Raw genomic sequence first — 18,073 nt, 5'->3', positions numbered from 1 at the left:
AAGATAGGAAGCAAACAGTAGGAATATATGGTCAGTTTTCAAAATGGAGAGAGTTAAATAGTGAAGTCCCCAAAAGATCTATACTGGGACTACTGCTATTCCACATCTGCATAAATGATCTGGAAAGAGGTAAACAGTGAGGTGGCAAAGTTTGCAGATGATACAAAATTACTCAAGATAGTTAAGTCCAAAGATGACTCTTAAGACTTACAAAGGATTATCACAAAACTGGATGACTGAGCAAGAAAATGGCAGATGAAATTCAGTGTTGATAAATGCAAAGTAATGCATATTGGAAAATATAATCCCAACTATACATACAAAATTATGGGGTGGAAATTAGCTGTTACCACTCAGGAAAGGGATCTTGGAGTCCTTGTGGATAGTTCTCTGAAAACATGTGTTCAGTGTGCAGCAGAAGTCAAAAAGCGAACAGAATATTAGGAACATGACAGGCAGAGTTAGGGAGAGTACCACGCCATGACCGAACTGTCTTCATGGGAGACCTGAATGCCAAGGTCGGTAAGGACAACACAAACAACGATAGCGCAATGGAAAGACATGGGTGTGGCACTCTGAATGAAAATGGAGAAAGGCTTGTTGATTTCTGAAATATGAATGACCTAGTTATCGGCGGAACCCTATTTGAATATCGTGAAATTCACATGCTGACATGGTGTTCTCCAAATGGCAGAGATAAGAACCAGATTGACCATATCATGATCAATGGCAAATGGTGACACTCACTGACAGATGTGAAAGTGAGAAGGGGTGCAAATATCATAATGTCATGTATAAATCCATGGAATGCCCAAACCTTGAATACTGTGTGCAGTTCTAGCCGACCCATCTTAAAAAAAACTATTGGAATTGGAAAAAGTACAGAGAAGGGCAACAAAAATGATTAGGGGTATGGAACAGCTTTCATCTGCCTATCGATTAAAAAGATTGGGACTGTTCATCTTAGAAAAGAGATGACTAAGGGGGGATATGATAGAGGTCTATAAAATCATGAATGGTGTGAAGAAAGTGAATAAGGAAGTGTTATTTACTCCTTCACCTAACACAACAACCAGAGGTCACTCAATGAAATTAGTAGTCATCAGGTTTAAAACAAACATACCGAAGTACTTCTTCACATAACACACAATCAATCTGTGGAACTCATTGCCAGGGGATGTTGTGAAGGCCAAAAGTATAACTGGGTTCAGAAAAGAATTAGATAAGTTCATGGAGGATAGATCCAACAATGGCTATTAGTGAAGATGGTCAGGAACGAAACCGCATGCTCTGGCTGTCCCTAAAACTCTGACTTCTAGAAGTAGGGACTGGACTGGTGCTAGATCACTTGATAAATCACCCTGTTCTGTTTATTCCCTCTGAAGCATCTGGCTCTGGCCACTGTTGGAAGACAGGATCCTGGGCTAGATGGACCGTTGGTCTGACTCGCTGTGGCCATTCTTATGTTCTTATGAATGATGGCATCTGCTATACAATGCATTTGGTGTTGGTGTGGTAAGAGTTCCATCAAAACCTGGAAATGATAGCTCTGCCTCTAGCAGTGATGGTGGGGTGCTGTACCGGAACAGGACATGAACAGGGTTTCCTGCCTCAAACAGCAATGGCGTTGTCTCAAACACACTGTAAGCAATGATATCGCCTCAATGGAGCCACATCCATGGTCTGCATTTGGCCCATACTATCTAAAATTGCACTCCTTTGCCTCTCCTTCCAGTCGCAGTCTCATTGCTGGTCACACGGTGGTGCCACAGGCCAAAGAACCCGAGTGGCATCAAATGCAGAGGACCATTCCATTGGCTGTTCTCCCAGCTCCTTTGCATTTACGTTTAGTTCTAAGTTAATTCTGACGCTCTGGGGGTATGTCTACACTACGAAATTAGGTCGAATTTATAGAAGTCGGTTTTGTAGAAAGCATTTTTATACAGTCGATTGTGTGTGTCCCCACACAAATGCTCTAAGTGCATGTAGTCAGCGGAGTGTTCCACAGTACCGAGGCAACCGTCGACTTCTGGAGTGTTGCACTGTGGGTAGCTATCCCACAGTTCCCGCAGTCTCCGCCGCCCATTTGAATTCTGGGTAGAAATCCCAGTGCCTGATGGGGCTAAAACATTGTCGCAGGTGGTCCTGGATACATATTGTCAGGCCCCCCTTCCCTCCCTCCTTCCGGGAAAGCAAGGGCAGACAATCGTTATGCACCTTTTTTCTTGAGTTACCTATGCAGACGCCATACCACCGCAAGCATGGAGCCCGCTCAGCTAACCGTCACCGTATGTCTCCTGGGTGCTGGCACACGTGGTACTGCATTGCTGCACAGCAGCAGTTTGTTGCCTTTTGGCAGCAGACAGTGCAGTATGACTGGTAGCCATCGTCGATGTAGTCCTGGGTGCTCTTTTAACCAACCTCAATGAGGTTAGGGGCTCCTGGGCAAGCATGGGAGTGACTCAGCCAGGTCATTTCCCTTTTAAGTTTCGTCTCATGGCGATTGAGTCCTACCGGCAGTGCACTGTCTTTTAATCAGCAGCCAGCGGAAGATGATGGCCAGCAGTCATAGAATCATAGAATCATAGAATATCAGGGTTGGAAGGGACCTCAGGAGGTCATCTAGTCCAACCCCCTGCTCAAAGCAGGACCAATCCCCAATTAAATCATCCCAGCCAGGGCTTTGTCAAGCCTGACCTTAAAAACTTCTAAGGAAGGAGATTCCACCACCTCCCTAGGTAACGCATTCCAGTGTTTCACCACCCTCCTAGTGAAAAAGTTTTTCCTAATATCCAACCTAAATCTCCCCCACTGCAACTTGAGACCATTACTCCTTGTTCTGTCATCTGCTACCACTGACAACAGTCTAGAGCCATCCTCTTTGGAACCCCCTTTCAGGGAGTTGTGTAAGCAGCTATCAAATCCCCCCTCATTCTTCTCTTCCGTAGACTAAACATCCCCAGTTCCCTCAGCCTCTCCTCATAACTGATGTGTTCCAGTCCCCTAATCATTTTTGTTGCCCTCCGCTGGACTCTTTCCAATTTTTCCACATCCTTCTTGTAGTGTGGGGCCCAAAACTGGACACAGTACTCCAGATGAGGCCTCACCAGTGTTGAATAGAGGGGAACAATCACGTCCCTCGATCTGCTGGCTATGCCCCTACTTATACATCCCAAAATGCCATTGGCCTTCTTGGCAACAAGGGCACACTGTTGACTCATATCCAGCTTCTCATCCACTGTAACCCCTAGGTCCTTTTCTGCAGAACTGCTGCCGAGCCATTCGGTCCCTAGTCTGCAGCGGTGCATTGGATTCTTCCATCCTAAGTGCAGGGCTCTGCACTTGTCCTTGTTGAACCTCATCAGATTTCTTTTGGCCCAATCCTCCAATTTGTCTACTGCACCGTCTTCTGCCGAGCACCCAGGAGATGACGAGCACCCAGGAGATGACGATGGCTAGCAGTCGTACTGCACAGTCTGCTACCAGCAAGATGTATAAAGATAGATGAAGTGGCTCAAAACAAGAAATAGACCAGATTTGTTTTGTATTCATTTTCTCCTCCCTCCCTCCGTGAAGTCAACAGCCTGCTAAACCCAGTTTTGAGTTCTATCCTTGAGATTTTGAGTTCTATCCTTGAGGGAGCCATTCAGTTTCTCGCAAAGCCACCCCCTTTGTTGATTTTAATTCCCTGTAAGCCAATCCTGTAAGCCATGTCGTCAGTCGTCCCTCCCTCTGTCAGGGCAACAGCAGACAATTGTTCCGTGCCTTTTTTCTGTGCAGACGCCATACCACGGCAAGCATGGAGCCCGCTCAGATCACTTTGGCAATTAGGAGCACATTAAACACCACACGCATTATCCAGCAATATATGCAGCACCAGAACCTGGCAAAGCGAAACCGGGCAAGTAGGCGACGTCAACGAGGTGACGAGAGTGATGAGGACATGGACGCAGACTTCTCTCAAAGCACGGGCCCTGGCAATGTGGGCATCATGGTGCTAATGGGGCAGGTTCATGCGGTGGAACGCCGATTCTGGGCTTGGGAAACAAGCAGAAACTGGTGGGACCGTATAGTGTTGCAGGTCTGGGACGATTTCCAGTGGCTGCGAAACTTTCGCAATGCGTAAGGGCACTTTCATGGAACTTTGTGACTTGCTTTCCCCTGCCCTGAGGCGCAATAATACCAAGATGAGAGCAGCCCTCACAGTTGAGAAATGAGTGGCAATAGCCCTGTGGAAACTTGCAACGTCAGACAGCTACCGGTCAGTCGGGAATCAATTTGGAGTGGGCAAATCTACTGTGGGGGCTGCTGTGATGCAAGTAGCCAACACAATCAAAGATCTGCTGATATCAAGGGTAGTGACCCTGGGAAATGTGCAGGTCATAGTGGATGGCTTTGCTGCAATGGGATTCCCTAACTGTGGTGGGGCCATAGACGGAACCCATATGCCTATCTTGGCACCGGAGCACCAAGCCGGCGAGTACATAAACCGCAAGGGGTACTTTTCAATAGTGCTGCAAGCACTGGTGGATCACAAGGGATGTTTCACCAACATCAACGTGGGATGGCCGGGAAAGGTACATGACGCTCTCATCTTCAGGAACTCTGGTCTATTTCAAAAGCTGCAGGAAGGGACTTTATTCCCAGACCAGAAAATAACCATTGCGGATGTTGAAATGCCTATAGTTATCCTTGGGGACCCAGCCTACCCCTTAATGCCATGGCTCATGAAGCCATATACAGGCAGCCTGGACAGTAGTCAGGAGCTGTTCAACTACAGGCTGAGCAAGTGCAGAATGGTAGTCGAATGTGCATTTGGATGCTTGAAAGCGTGCTGGCGCAGTTTACTTACTCAGTTAGACCTCAGTGAAACCAATATTCCCACTGTTATTACTGCTTGCTGTGCGCGCCACAATATCTGTGAGAGTAAGGGGGAGACGTTTATGGCGGGGTGGGAGGTTGAGGCAAATCGCCTGGCTGCTGGTTACGCACAGCCAGACACCAGGGCGATTAGAAGAGCACAGGAGGGCTCGGTGCGCATCAGAGAAGCTTTGAAAACCAGTTTCATGACTGGCCAGGCTACGGTGTGAAAGTTCTGTTTGTTTCTCCTTGATGAAACCCCCCGCCCCTTGGTTCACTCTACTTCCCTGTAAGCTAACCACCCTCCCCTCCTCCCTTCGATCACCACTTGCAGAGGCAATAAAGTCATTGTTGCTTCACATTCATGCATTCTTTATTAATTCATCACACAAATAGGGGGATAATTACCAAGGTAGCCCAGGAGGGGTGGTAGAGGAGAGAAGCACCAGGAGAAGTGGTGGAGGAGGGAAGGACAAGGCCACACAGCACTTTAAAAGTTTAAAACTTTAAAACTTATTGAATGCCAGCCTTCTGTTGCTTGGGCAATCCTCTGGGGTGGAGTGGCTGGGTGGCCAGAGGCCACCCCACCACGTTCTTGGGCGTCTGGGTGAGGAGGCTATGGAACTTGGGGAGGAGAGCGGTTGGTTACACAGGGGCTGTAGCGGGGGTCTGTGCTCCTGCTGCCTTTCCTGCAGCTCAGCCATACGCTGGAGCATATTAGTTTGATCCTCCAGCAGCCTCAGCATTGAATCCTGCCTCCTCTCATGACGCTGCCGCCACCTTTCAGCTTCAGCCCTCTCTTCAGCCTGCCGCTTACTCTCTTCAGCCCGCCACCTCTCCTCCCAGTCATTTTGTGATTTCCTGCACTCTGACATTGTCTGCCTCCATGCATTCGTCTGTGCTCTGTCAGTGTGGGAGGACAGCATGAGCTCAGAGAACATTTCATCTCGAGTGCGTTTTTTTCGCCTTCTAATCTTCGCTAGCCTCTGGGAAAGAGAAGATCCTGTGATCCTTGAAACACATGCAGCTGGTGAAGAAAAAAAAAGGGACAGTGGTATTTAAAAAGACACATTTTATAGAACAATGGATACACTCTTTCACGGTAAACCTTGCTGTTAACATTACATACATAGCACATGTGCTTTCGTTACAAGGTCGCATTTTGCCTCCCCCCAGTGCATGGGTAGCGCCTCCCCCTCCCCCCTCCCCGTGGCTAACTGCGGGGAACATTTCTGTTCAGCCGCAGGCAAACAGCCCAGCAGGAATGGGCACCTCTGAGTGTCCCCTGAAGAAAAGCACCCTATTTCAACCAGGTGACCATGAATGATATCACTCTCCTGAGGATAACACAGAGAGATAAAGAACGGATGTTGTTTGAACGCCAGCAAACATACACGGCAATGCTTTGTTCTACAATGATTCCCGAGTGCGTGCTACTGGCCTGGAGTGGTAAAGTGTCCTACCATGGTGGATGGAATAAGGCTGCCCTCCCCAGAGACCTTTTGCAAAGGCTTTGGGAGTACATCCAGGAGAGCCGCGAATGCCAGGGCAAATTAATCATTAAACATGCTTGCTTTTAAACCATGTATAGTATTTTAAAAGGTACACTCACCAGAGGTCCCTTCTCCGCCTGGCGGGTCCGGGAGGCAGCCTTGGGTGGGTTCGGGGAGTACTGACTCCAGGTCCAGGGTGAGAAACAGTTCCTGGCTGCCGGGAAAACCGGTTTCTCCGCTTGCTTGCTGTGAGAGGCAAGATGAGCCCACCGCCTTGAGTTCCCTCAGTGCCAGCTCTACTGGTGGGAAGGGCTGTATAACACCTGATGGAGAGTGTTTCATTTATGCTGAGCCAGCCCAAGAGGATCCTATGCATTTAGCAAAAACTCCCAAACCCTTAAATGCCAGCTGGCCTGTCAGCTCTTCTTTCCGCCAGCAGAACAGAGGCTTTGAGAAACAGATGCACTGGAGACCAGTATCCTTCAACCAAAGTTTCTACACACTTCTCTATAGCACCTCCTGCCAGGACAGTCTGGGACTGGGGCAGCTGGGAGTCTGCCCCCTGCACTCAGTGCATATGCCTCACTCCCTATAGCACCTTCTGCTGGGACTGTCGGACTGAAGTAGCTGGAAGCTCCTGTCACATCCACAGCCTGTGCTTATGTACCGTTCCTCACAGCTCTTTCTGTCATGAGGCCCTGGAACTGGATATCCTGGAGCTCCTGCCCTAAATTCCCTATCCATCCTCATCTAGCAGTGCCCAGAAACCTCCCCTGCTCCCTGCTACAGCACCTCCAAGTGATTAGCCAGTGCCAGCCCTGAGAATTAGCTAGATTCCTAAGGGTTAAATACACATACAGACTTTGTGCTGCTCCAAATCCTGAGCTAGCCCCAGGTGGTACTCTGAATGGGGTGCAAAGGGTGGGTCCCAGGGGTGTCGAGAATGCTAGCTGGAGCTGTTCCAGTTATCACTACTCTGTGTAATCCAACAGAGGAGGAGAGAAACACAGTGTGAATCCAGCAGAGCTCTCACATGCATGCTGCCTCACCTCCCTGCACACACATACACCTCCCCACTGTCAGATACACAACCACTCACTCTCATGCGTGCACACACACACACACACACACACACACACACACACACACACACACATATGTGCTTTCTCATCCCCCCCTTACACTAACAGCACAGGCTGCTGGAATAGCCCCGTGGTTAGGGCACTTCCCTGGGACATTAAACAAGTCAGAGTCGCTCTGTACCTTCGCTCCCCCTAAGTACAGTAGGGATAATAGTACTGCTCTGCCACAGGGGTGGGAATAAGGACGAACCCATGAAAGATTCTGAGGGCCTCAGATACTACAGCAATGGGGGTGAGATAAATATCATTGCACACAAACAGCTGTCACAGCTATCCACCTAAATTGGCCCTTCTTATGTGCACTTGCAGATCATGCACTGTCACATCACACACCTGTTGCACGAAGCACACACACTTACTTTGTCTGATGTCCCCATGATTACCATCGTGTGCACATGCAGACATGCTGCAAGCACAGCATCTCACACGTGCATTCATAAACTGCCTCTCTCAGACGCAGACATCCCCTCTCTTTTAGTCATATCCCAGAGGGTTTCTTTTCCGCATGTCGTTCTGTTTTCCTCAACACTCCCACGCTGTCCTTGTGTGAACCAACAATTAGAGGAAATGGCTGTGCCGCACACACACAGCTCCGTCATCCTGCGGGGTGGAGGTGTTACACACTAGAGTGGAGGAGAATGGGGCTGGGAATTGCTGGAGAATCCCCCTTAAAGCAGGGACTCCTCCTCCTTAATCACACGCTGCACCCCAAAGACAAAGAAGTCCAGGCCTCTGCATGAACATCTTGGTGGAGTGGGGCCTCAGCACTAGCCATCATCGCTGCTCTCTTTTGGCAGAGTGGGGGGCTTTCCTCCAGCTGCACTGAGATCCAAAAGCCTCTACCCAGTGGGAAATGGACCGCACAAATCCAGGGAACCAGGGAAATCTGAGGGGTTTCCTACTCCTGTGGTGCCCCTCGCTTGTCTTACTTGCCCATATACCTGCCACTGATTCTGACTCTTCCCTCACTGACACTTTCTCTGATTCCTCACTGGCCTCATTTGCTTTCACATCATTTGATCCCTCCTTTACTCATTTCCTCCCTCTGATTTCCCCTCATTACCTACTGTCTCCTAGGGTCTGGCCATCCTCACTTGTTCCCTCCCACCTTTATCACCCCCCTTTGCTTCCCCGCTTATGTCTGTTGCCCTCCACAGCCTTTAGTTATCCTCTGCCTCCTTTTGCATCACTCCTTATGAGTGCATTTCCTCTCTCTCCCATTACCCTAGGAAGCTCTGTTAATAGTAACATGACAAGCCTCAATTCCTTTGGCTAGGACTGGAGATTTTGCTGGGCTTGGCAAAACCCTGCCCCTGGCAGTTTGGCTCCCAAGGATCCCCAAGAAACTGCATTGAATTTTCACAGCTCAGCTGCACTCATTTAGCTCGGAGGAAATTCACTGTCAGAAAAAGATGCAAAGCCCCAGTTTGGCTGTTTTCTTTGCTCAGATAAACTCCCAAACAAATCATGAAAATTTCTTCTCTTTTATTTTTGAAACCTTAGCATATTTGCCAAACCCAGACTGGACTGGGAGGAAGGAGGGACCAAAGAGGCAGATAGAAGGACCTGCAACTGCCAGCACAAAGCAAGGAAAATGGAGACACCCGTTCTCTTTCAGCGATCTTAGAATGGGAAGATCAGGTCAGTCAAACTAGGTAGGTGCAAAAGGAGAGAACACAGGACTCTTGGGTTCTTTTCTCAGCCCTGCCACTAACTTACTTTGGGCAAGTCACTTCCTGTCTCTCTGCCTTAATCAGCATATCTGTAAAATGGGGCTAGGGAAACAGTTTGTGATATTTAATGGCTTGCCCCGTTGCATTTTGAGATCACTGAACGCAAGTTGCTACAGACACACTCATAGACTTTAAGGCCAGAAGGGACCATCATGATCATCTAGTCTGACCTGCACATCCCAGGCCACAGAACCTTGCCCACCCACTCCTGCAGTAGGCCCATAACCTCTGGTTGTTACTGAAGTCCTCAAATCTTGATGTAAAAAACTTAACGTTACAGAGAATCCACCGTTTACTCTGTTCAAACCAGCAGGTGACCCATGCATCATGCTGCAGAGGAAGGCAAACACCCCCCCGGGTCTCTGCTTATTCTCGATTGGAACATTTAGAATTGAATGGAGGCATCTTTGACCCCAGCTCTCTGCTGACTACTAGACAACACTCCCTCCCAGAGCTGCAAAGCAAACTGAGGAGTCCTGACTACCCAGCTCATTGCTCTAAACCTTAGACCTCTGTGATGCTTGTGTATGTCCCTTCCCCTGCTGAGGCTTGCTGTGACCTCTGAGCATAGTGACCTCTGAGCATTCACCATGTAGCAAAAAAGAAATTACATGGCAGTGGAACAGAAGAGGGAAGAAAACAACATATGTCCTAGAAAGTCAGGGACCATACACAAGGTCATGGTACCCTAGAGACCCCATCAGAAGCAGGGCCAGCTGCTATTCAAATGAGACCACACCTTCTATTCAAATGAGACCACACTTTTAAAAGGGACACAGTCATTTAAAAAAATATACACCTTTTTTAACTCAAATGTTCAATTTATTTTACTTCCAGCAGCTGAGATTGTTGAAAGTGAAAGAACTTTTCAATCTCGTTCTTTTCACTGCTGATGCTGTTTGTTTCACTCAGCTTGTGGGGAGAGGTAAGTTCAGCCTTGGTCTCCTGAGTGTGAACTTAAGCCATAATGGAAAGTTCCATGCTATGCAGTGCATGGACTCAGGCCAAAGAGACCACTACCTCAAACTTCATGGGATTCAATCCATCTTAGGAGGGTGATAAACTAGAAGTGAATGAAAGCCAGAGAGGGATTTATATACCTCCCTTTACTCCAGCCATTCAACCCATGATGGAGCCTTGAGCACGTGGTTTCTTTCTCTCCTCCTCTTTCCTGTCTCCCTTCTCATTACAGCAATAGCCGCAGGGGGAAAGTTTGTCTTACATCTTCAGCCTATGTTCCTTCCCCTCAGGCAATCAAGTTAAGCTGCAGTGTCTCAGCAGTCAGCACTCAGTTAATTAGAGACGATGGACTGCGATCACTGCAAGCACCTGGCCAGCCAGCCTTCCTATTCAATGTAGGACTGCTGTGCCCACTTCAAGTGAACCAGCACCACTCCCCTGGGAGAGTAGCTCTCAGCTCCTCTTGTCTCTGCTGTGTGGCGGCAGTGGGCATCACTAATATATGACATAAGGAGCCTTTGGAATGCCATGCCCTGAAAAGAGGGTGGTGGGGAGGCTTATGGTGTCGGGATCCAGATGGCAGGGCCCAATACAGCAGCTGGGGAAGGACAGCTGCATCACTTTAATAATAGCTAGGTATTAGCTGGTGGTGTTCATCAGGAGCTCTCAAAGTGCTTTACAAAGGACATCAGTATCATTATCTTCATTTTACAGATGGGGAAACTGGGGCATGGGGTGATGATATGACTTGTCCAGCATCAACCAGATGGACTGTGGCAGGTCTGAAAATGGAACTCAGGTCTCCTAAGTCCCACTTCAGTTCTCTGTGTTCTCAGACACACTGCCTTTTTCTTTAGAGAGCATGGGCCGGTCTAGCAGAAGACTAGGGGTCAAGAATTCCTAAGATTTAGCCCTGGTGCTGTCACTGACTTATACAGTAAGCTGGAATGAGTTTCTGCATCTCCCGTCTACAAGAGTGATAAATCCATGGCGAGCTGGAAACTTCATGAGTGTCACTTGACTGTATAGAGTAGCTATGTCCTGCAGCAGCAGGCATAGACCTCAACTCCTCCGGGACAGCACCATTTTGGCTTGAAACACTGATCTCCAGAGCTGAAACATGAGCATTTATTGCTTGAACTAAAGAGCCAGTCTCTACAGCTGAGAGCTGTAACAGATTCACGTTCTCTGTGGATTGGACACAGAGGGGAGACATAGCACACATTGAGCAGTGCATTCCCCCTTCAGCCTTCAAGGTAAAAGGAGAATCTCTGTGAGTTCTATAGGGCTTGTGACACACAGCTGAGCAGTTCTGATTCCACCCAACAAGTGAGGCAGCAATGCCACTTTCATACATTAGCCAGTTCATAGCAGCCAGAATCCAGGGTTTCAGCTCCCAAGAGCAGGGCAGGCTTTTCACAGAGTCCCCTGCCTTCCTAGGCTCTATGTTCGGGGTGTTTCTCTAGCAGATCCTCTCCACTAGACCCTTTTGGCTACTTTAGTGCTGCAGCCAGGACTCTAATTTAGCCACATCCAAAGTGACTAGTGCCTGGTGTTAGGGAAGGGAGAGGGCCACTGCTTGAGAAGGAGCCAGGATTTGTGGGGACCAAGCTGGGGAGGGAAAACCACTAGGACCTCAGGGAAATTCTCCCTTAGCCTCATTGAGTAAGGAGGAGCAGTGACACTTGCAGGGCAGAAAAAGGGGACAAAGCCCCAAGTCCTTTAAGGGCTCTGAATTATAGCCACCACTGAGCAGCGGGCTCCTTCTTTTTTCTGGGAAAAGGCTGGATACAGAGTCAATGTGGCAGAAACACGTGAAGAAGATATTTAAGTCCCATTCGTAACCTACGCTGGCACTATGCTGAGGCAGTGATTCATTACTGACTCAGAGCCCCTCTGCAGAATCACCAGCACCACTCCTGTAGCAATCTCCCTCCCTGCCCTCATCTTAGTAACCTGCTGGGCCACTGGGTTCAGCACTGACTGAGACAGAGAGAAAGGAGAGTCCCACCTGGATGCCCTCCACTCTTCAGATCTGGATGTGTTTTGACAGTGACATGACAGATAAGCCACTTGCCAAGAAGGGGAAGAGCAGTGTAAACAGTGCAGTGTGTTCGAAACCATGGCACACCAAGACCTGGAATGTGTGAGCAGACTGGAAGTTTTCAGAGGGAGCCTCTGGGGAGGCAAGTCACCAGCAGAGACGATAAATGGTTTTGCTAGTAAATAAGGCAGCTGCTAAATGATTAAACGGGAGATGCCTTTAGGATCTTCCAGTCCCACTCCCCCTTCACCTCCTCTCCCCAACCTTCTCCTCATATTGCTCGCTGCTTCTGCTTGCAGGTTAAAGTGTTGGAGAATGACTAGTTTTCCACAGGTCCCCCAGTTCTCCCCTCACCTCACTGGAGATGTGGACTAAAGACTATTGTGAGTGTTGCCATGATGGCCAGAGAGAGCTTAATTAATCCCTTCCCTCCACTTAAAATCAGAGGTGTGGGAACATCATTCCTGCACATTCTCGCCCCACTACCTTACTGTACAAGAGCTAGGTGTTGCTATTATTATTTTGCAGATGGGAACACTGAAGCACGACAGGCAGTGAGACGGGTCTCACAACAAGGTGGTGGTAGATCTGGGAATCAAATCCAGGAGCCCCAATTCCAAGTCCTGTGCTTTAACATAATCTCCTCGGGTTATGGCAGCAATAAGATACATAAACAGGGGTGAAAGGTGTGGTTTGAGCACAGGATTGGAAACCAGGAACTGAGTCCAGCTTAAACAATAACTCTGTGACTTGACATAAGTCCCTTCCTCTTTCTGTGCCTCAGTTTCTCTAAGTGACCTACCTGCTAAGAAGCGATTAGTTAGTTAATAAAACACTTTGCAAATGAACAGCTCTGTGTAATGCTAAGTAGTGGTATGATTGTCAGTAGTGAGGAATGTGAGCTGTGGTTCAAAATATCAGCTTCCCCTAATAAGTGACAGCAAGGAATGCTATTATGCCATCGGTCTGTAAACAGGGGGTTCAGAGACCACAGTGCAGACACTCAGCTCCCTCACATCATACCACCACCACCGCTTAAAATCCATTTGGATCAAAATGAAGCTGAATCATCCCAGAGCTGGCATTTTCCAGACATTTACCATCCAGCAGGGCAGGGAGGCAGCCTTCCCACCCACGTGTTCTGTTCTCAGGTACACTGTTGAAGGGCTGGCGCTGCCTACGCAACCCATTTACCACACAGTTCCCTCTGTGCAGCCCTGTTCTGTATTCCAGTCAGGGCCTCCTATTCCAGGAACCTGTAGGAAGCAGCAAGCGTGGAACGTTATGGGATTGTTTTAGGTTTGATTTCTCTCTCGGGCTCAAAAGCCACCAGGGCCCTGCGCAGGTTGTGGATACGGTGGTTATTATTATTTGCTGTATTATGGTCGTGCATAGGAAGCCCAGTCATGGATCAGGTCCTCGTTGTGCTGGGTGCAGTACATTATTTGTTAGGTGTATTATGGTAGAATTTAGGAGCCCCAGTTATGGACCAGAACCCCAGTGTGTTAGGTGTTGCACAGACACAGAACAAAAAGACGGACCCTGCCCCAAGGAACTCAAGCAGTGACGTACCTGGTCTCTTCAGTTCACCCATGTTGCAGGGAGAGCCTTGCAGCTCACCACTGATGCCTGCTGTGGATGTTAGATTTTGACCAACGGGTCTCATCAGATTTTGCAAGATAGGAAGGGTCAGGCGGGGTCACTACCTGGATGAGAGACCTCTATGGAATGCTTGGTCCTGAAGGAATTATGGTTCGTGACTCAGTGTGGGGGACAAGACTTCCTCCTCTGAGTCAGTACTTACCCCAGTGCACAATTAGGGGCCACTGTGCTGCAGGGAGCGGTGTGGGAGACCTTCTAGTCAGCTCTGAATTCGGTGCCAGAGTGCTGCTGGAGGTGCTGTCTTTTAGATGAGACACAAAATAGAAGCCCTCATCTCTTGTGGCGGTTAAAGACCCCCTGGCACTTTTTGAGTGTCAAAAAAAATATCAACCCTCGCTCCTAATTCTATGAGATAAGGTCCACTAGGGCACTGAATTTCCTGCCTGTCGGTGAGCTGCAGTCCTGGTAGGTGCATTGGGCCTGATTTTCAAATCCCTTGAGCATCCACAACTCTCACTGACTTCAACCTGCAGCGGCATGTTCCAGCACCTCTGAAAATCAGGCCTGTTGTCAGTGCAGCTCTAGCAGGTGGGGCTGAGATTCCCTCAAAATCCTGCAATCTGAAATGGTTTCCTTCCTTGAACAGGATTTAGCAAGGGAAATGTATGGGACAGAACAACATGCAGGACATGCAAAGAGCAGCCCAAGATAGAGATAATGATGGTGGGGCCTTGTTCGTGCCCTAAGTGATAGCTGGCGGGGTGGGAAGAGTTCAGAAATTATTCTGAAACTTCCCAGCTGCAGTGAGGATTTGGAGGGGGACAGAATGTTTTCGCCAAAGCAGGAATTGGGCTAGGACCCAGAATCTTAGTGGACTGGTGCTGGGAGGAATAATCTGACTGGAACCTTGATTCTACATCTCATCATCCCCCAGTGCTGTGGGATCAGTGTCGATTCAGAAGAACAAGTGTCCCCCCGTGAAACACTAACACTGCTTTCCGCAGCACAGCACCACTCTGGAGCCAGTACTGGTCACAGACTCTTCTCACTGCAGCTGGGCTTTTCTTGGAGGTCTCCCTATCTACCGACAGAACTGCCCGACCCTGCTTAGCTTAGGAATGTGGCTAAACACACATCTTAAGAACTGCTCTAGGCCCTTGTTACAGAACCCATTTCTAGCCCCTGTGCAACTGCTCATTGAAGAGGAAACTGACCACTGTCACTTCCTTGTCATTAAAACCCCTGGGATTGTTTACCCAGCCCTTGGCCTTATCCCTGCTGGCAGGCAGTTCCTTTTGTTACAGGGCGGGAATATGAATCTATGGCACAACAGGCCAAAGTGACATCCCCGGAGACTGTTTAATTACCTGATCACAATAGACACTTGGCTGTTAGTTGTCGAGAGACAGTGAAGATGACACGAGTTTCATGAGACGGTGTTGCTGGAGCACAGCTTAGTGTGTATGCAGGTGTATAGCCAGCTCTCCTCGCTATGTGCATCTGCCTGGTAACTCCTGCCATGGGGAATAGCCATTCATGACTTCCCTGAGCCTGACCAAGGTAACCTGGGCTTGTTAGCAAAGCCTGAGCTTGGATCAACTGGGGCTGCTTGGTTCAGTAACACTTTCAGGCGAGCGGCATTCACTGCTACGGGGTTGTGTTGGATGGGAAGGAGGGCTCCCTCTGCCTAAGACCCAGGGGCAGCTTGCTCCATCAGGGAGAGATTACCCTGCAAAACTCACAGGGCCTAGTTTTATAATAGGAACGCACCTGGAAATTGGCTTGTTGCCCCCTGACTTGCTCCATACAGGTTGCTGAGGAGCTGTTGGATGGAGGAGACCAGCTGGCACAGCTGAGAGGATCATGCCTATCCTCAGGGGGGTGCTGCCGACTGGGTGAGTCTCTTTCCTTGTACAATATCTTCCTCGATCTGTAGAGCATGTCTCAATTGCCTCTGTAACCCCCCCCCAAGCCCCAGGACCCACCTACCCCCAGAGAGGATCTGTGTGAGCAGCAGCCCACATGCTGTGTATGTTCCCCCTCCTTGGGTGTTCCTGTTCCGGGGACCAATAATGCGCAAGCCTGTTAGTCACAGTGCAGGCGACTTCAGTCCAGTGCTCCCAAGGCTGGGAATCGCTGCAATATCCGTAGGTGCTGTCTTTCTAATGCGACTGCTATAATAAGGAACAAGCACAAAGTCACGCTCTTCCTCTCTCTGGAGTGGCAGCACCTTGGGGAGAAGGAGGACCAGTGCCTGCCCTATTTGGAATCAGATACATGAAGAGCTTAACCTACTGCTGCTCTCTACAAATACCTTGTGGGGAACACCTCAGGGACGGAGAAGAGCTATTGAAGCTAAAGGACAATGTTGGCAAAAGAACAAATGGGGAGAAATTGGTCATGCATAAGTATAGGCTGGAAATTAGAAGGTGGTTTCTAAACATCAGAGGATGTTCTGGAACAGCTTCCCAGTAAGAGCAAATAACCTAACTAGCGTGATGATGGAGCGTGATAAGTTTATGAACGGGATGATATGGCGGGGTAGCCTGAGAAAGGAGGGGACTGGATCTGATGACCCAGGAATCCTTTCAGTCCTATGTTCCTGAATGGCTCTCAATGGCACTTCTGTGAGTCAATTTCACCTACCCATGTTCTGATCTTACTAGTCTCCACTGCTTCTTTGCATTGCCCCTCTCACTCGGAGCTAGGGCTTCTGGGTTCTAGTCTTGGCTCCAGGAGGGAGTGTTGCCTAGTGGTGAGAACTGGGTGTCAGGACTCTTGGTTCTATTCCTGGCTCTGGGAGGGAATGTAGCCTAGTGGTTAGAACAGAGAAATGGGAGTCAGGACTCCTGGGTTTTATTCCTGGCTCTCCTACTGGCTTGCTGTGTGACCTTAGTCTAGGCTCTTCCCCTGTGGGTGCTTGTTTCCCCCATCTGTAAAACAGAGCTAATATATTATCTACCTCATAGAGGAACTGAAGCTTAATTAATGAGGGGTGGTAGGCTCTGAGGATGCATGTAAAACACATCAAGATTCTCTGCGCTGCCTTATAAATTGCAAGGTGCTGTCACCACTGCTCTCGTTCACTGGAGGTAGGTTGACCCTCTTCGAGACGCTCCCAATGGGGGGATATTTATAAGCAGTATGTCTGTCTTGCCATCCACCCACCCTCCGCGATCCTTCCATATCCGTTATGGAACACCTCGACAGTTCCTGGGAACACTCTGTGGCTGAAAAAACATGCAGCCCATCTGCCTTAGAAGACAGATGCTGGTGTGTGTGTGTTCTCCTTGCAGTCTGTCTCTGGGGTATTTATTACTCTTAATGTGTTATAAAGTCAACAGATCTGGGAAACCTGCTTGTATATCATGCATGAGACAAACAGATCTCATGGGGGGTGTGGGTGTCTCTCTCTCTTTAACCCTCCTCTGTCCCTATGTCCAAGAGCCATGCAAGAAAAGGAGAACAATACAGAATTTTAACCATATTCCCTTTGGTTTGATTTTCCCTTTAAAGAAAGCGGCTCAATTTTGAGTTTGAATCTGAAATCCAGCATGCATGGTGGCAAACCAGCGGCACTCCACCGTTGTCACTCACTGCACAGCTCAGCACAGCTTAGCTCAGCTCAGCTCAGCTGTTCACAGCAAGGGCAGCAACAGAACTCAGACAGTCTGTGCTTTTTGCAGCAAGAGTGTGTCACTTGTGCTAAGCAGGAATCTCTGTTAGTGATATAAGGCTTATGGCATATGGTGAAGCAGTCCTGATTCCATCCAGGGGAAGCAGAAGTGTGTACGTGTACACATGGATCAGTTCAAACTAGCATTGCTCTCTGTGCATGTGTGTGTACACGCTGCCCAACTCAATTCATCCCAGCATAGTGTAACGCCGACAAACCCCGGTCCCCAGCGGGCGGGATCGAACCAGGGACCTCTGGAGCTTGGTGCATGAGCCTCTACAGCATGAACTGAAAGCCAACTGGCTGTTAGCTAAGGCTGTAGACCAGACTCATGTAACTCTCTCTAGTCTCGGTGCCATTAGATAGGACAGAACACCATATCCAGAAGGTGTGTGGGTTACAATTGCACACACTGACCAATTAATTTCAGCATTGCTGTCCTTCTCCATGACAGTCTCACATTAGCCTGGGATTTGCCAAAGCACCTTTGTGAATCAGGAGTACAAGTCCCGTTGACTTTTGATAGGACTCGTTTAGGTGCTTTTGAAAACTCTGTCTTATAT

General features: G+C 48.7%; 1 long non-coding RNA gene across 1 annotated transcript; it reads right to left on the bottom strand.

The window, feature by feature from the left end:
* Positions 1-5,448: 5,448 nt before the first annotated feature.
* Positions 5,449-8,114, bottom strand: LOC141975098 (uncharacterized). Its single transcript, XR_012635855.1, has 3 exons — positions 7,855-8,114; positions 6,473-6,676; positions 5,449-5,887 (listed from the first exon to the last, which is right to left on the bottom strand). It is a non-coding gene; the product is annotated as an uncharacterized LOC141975098 (long non-coding RNA).
* Between the last annotated feature and the right edge of the window lie 9,959 nt (positions 8,115-18,073).

The sequence above is a fragment of the Natator depressus genome, chromosome 20 (genome assembly GCF_965152275.1).
Source record: "Natator depressus isolate rNatDep1 chromosome 20, rNatDep2.hap1, whole genome shotgun sequence".
Taxonomy (NCBI): Eukaryota; Metazoa; Chordata; order Testudines; family Cheloniidae; genus Natator; species Natator depressus.
Note: the sequence above shows the minus strand (reverse complement) of the source record. Positions and strands in the feature narration are given on the sequence as shown.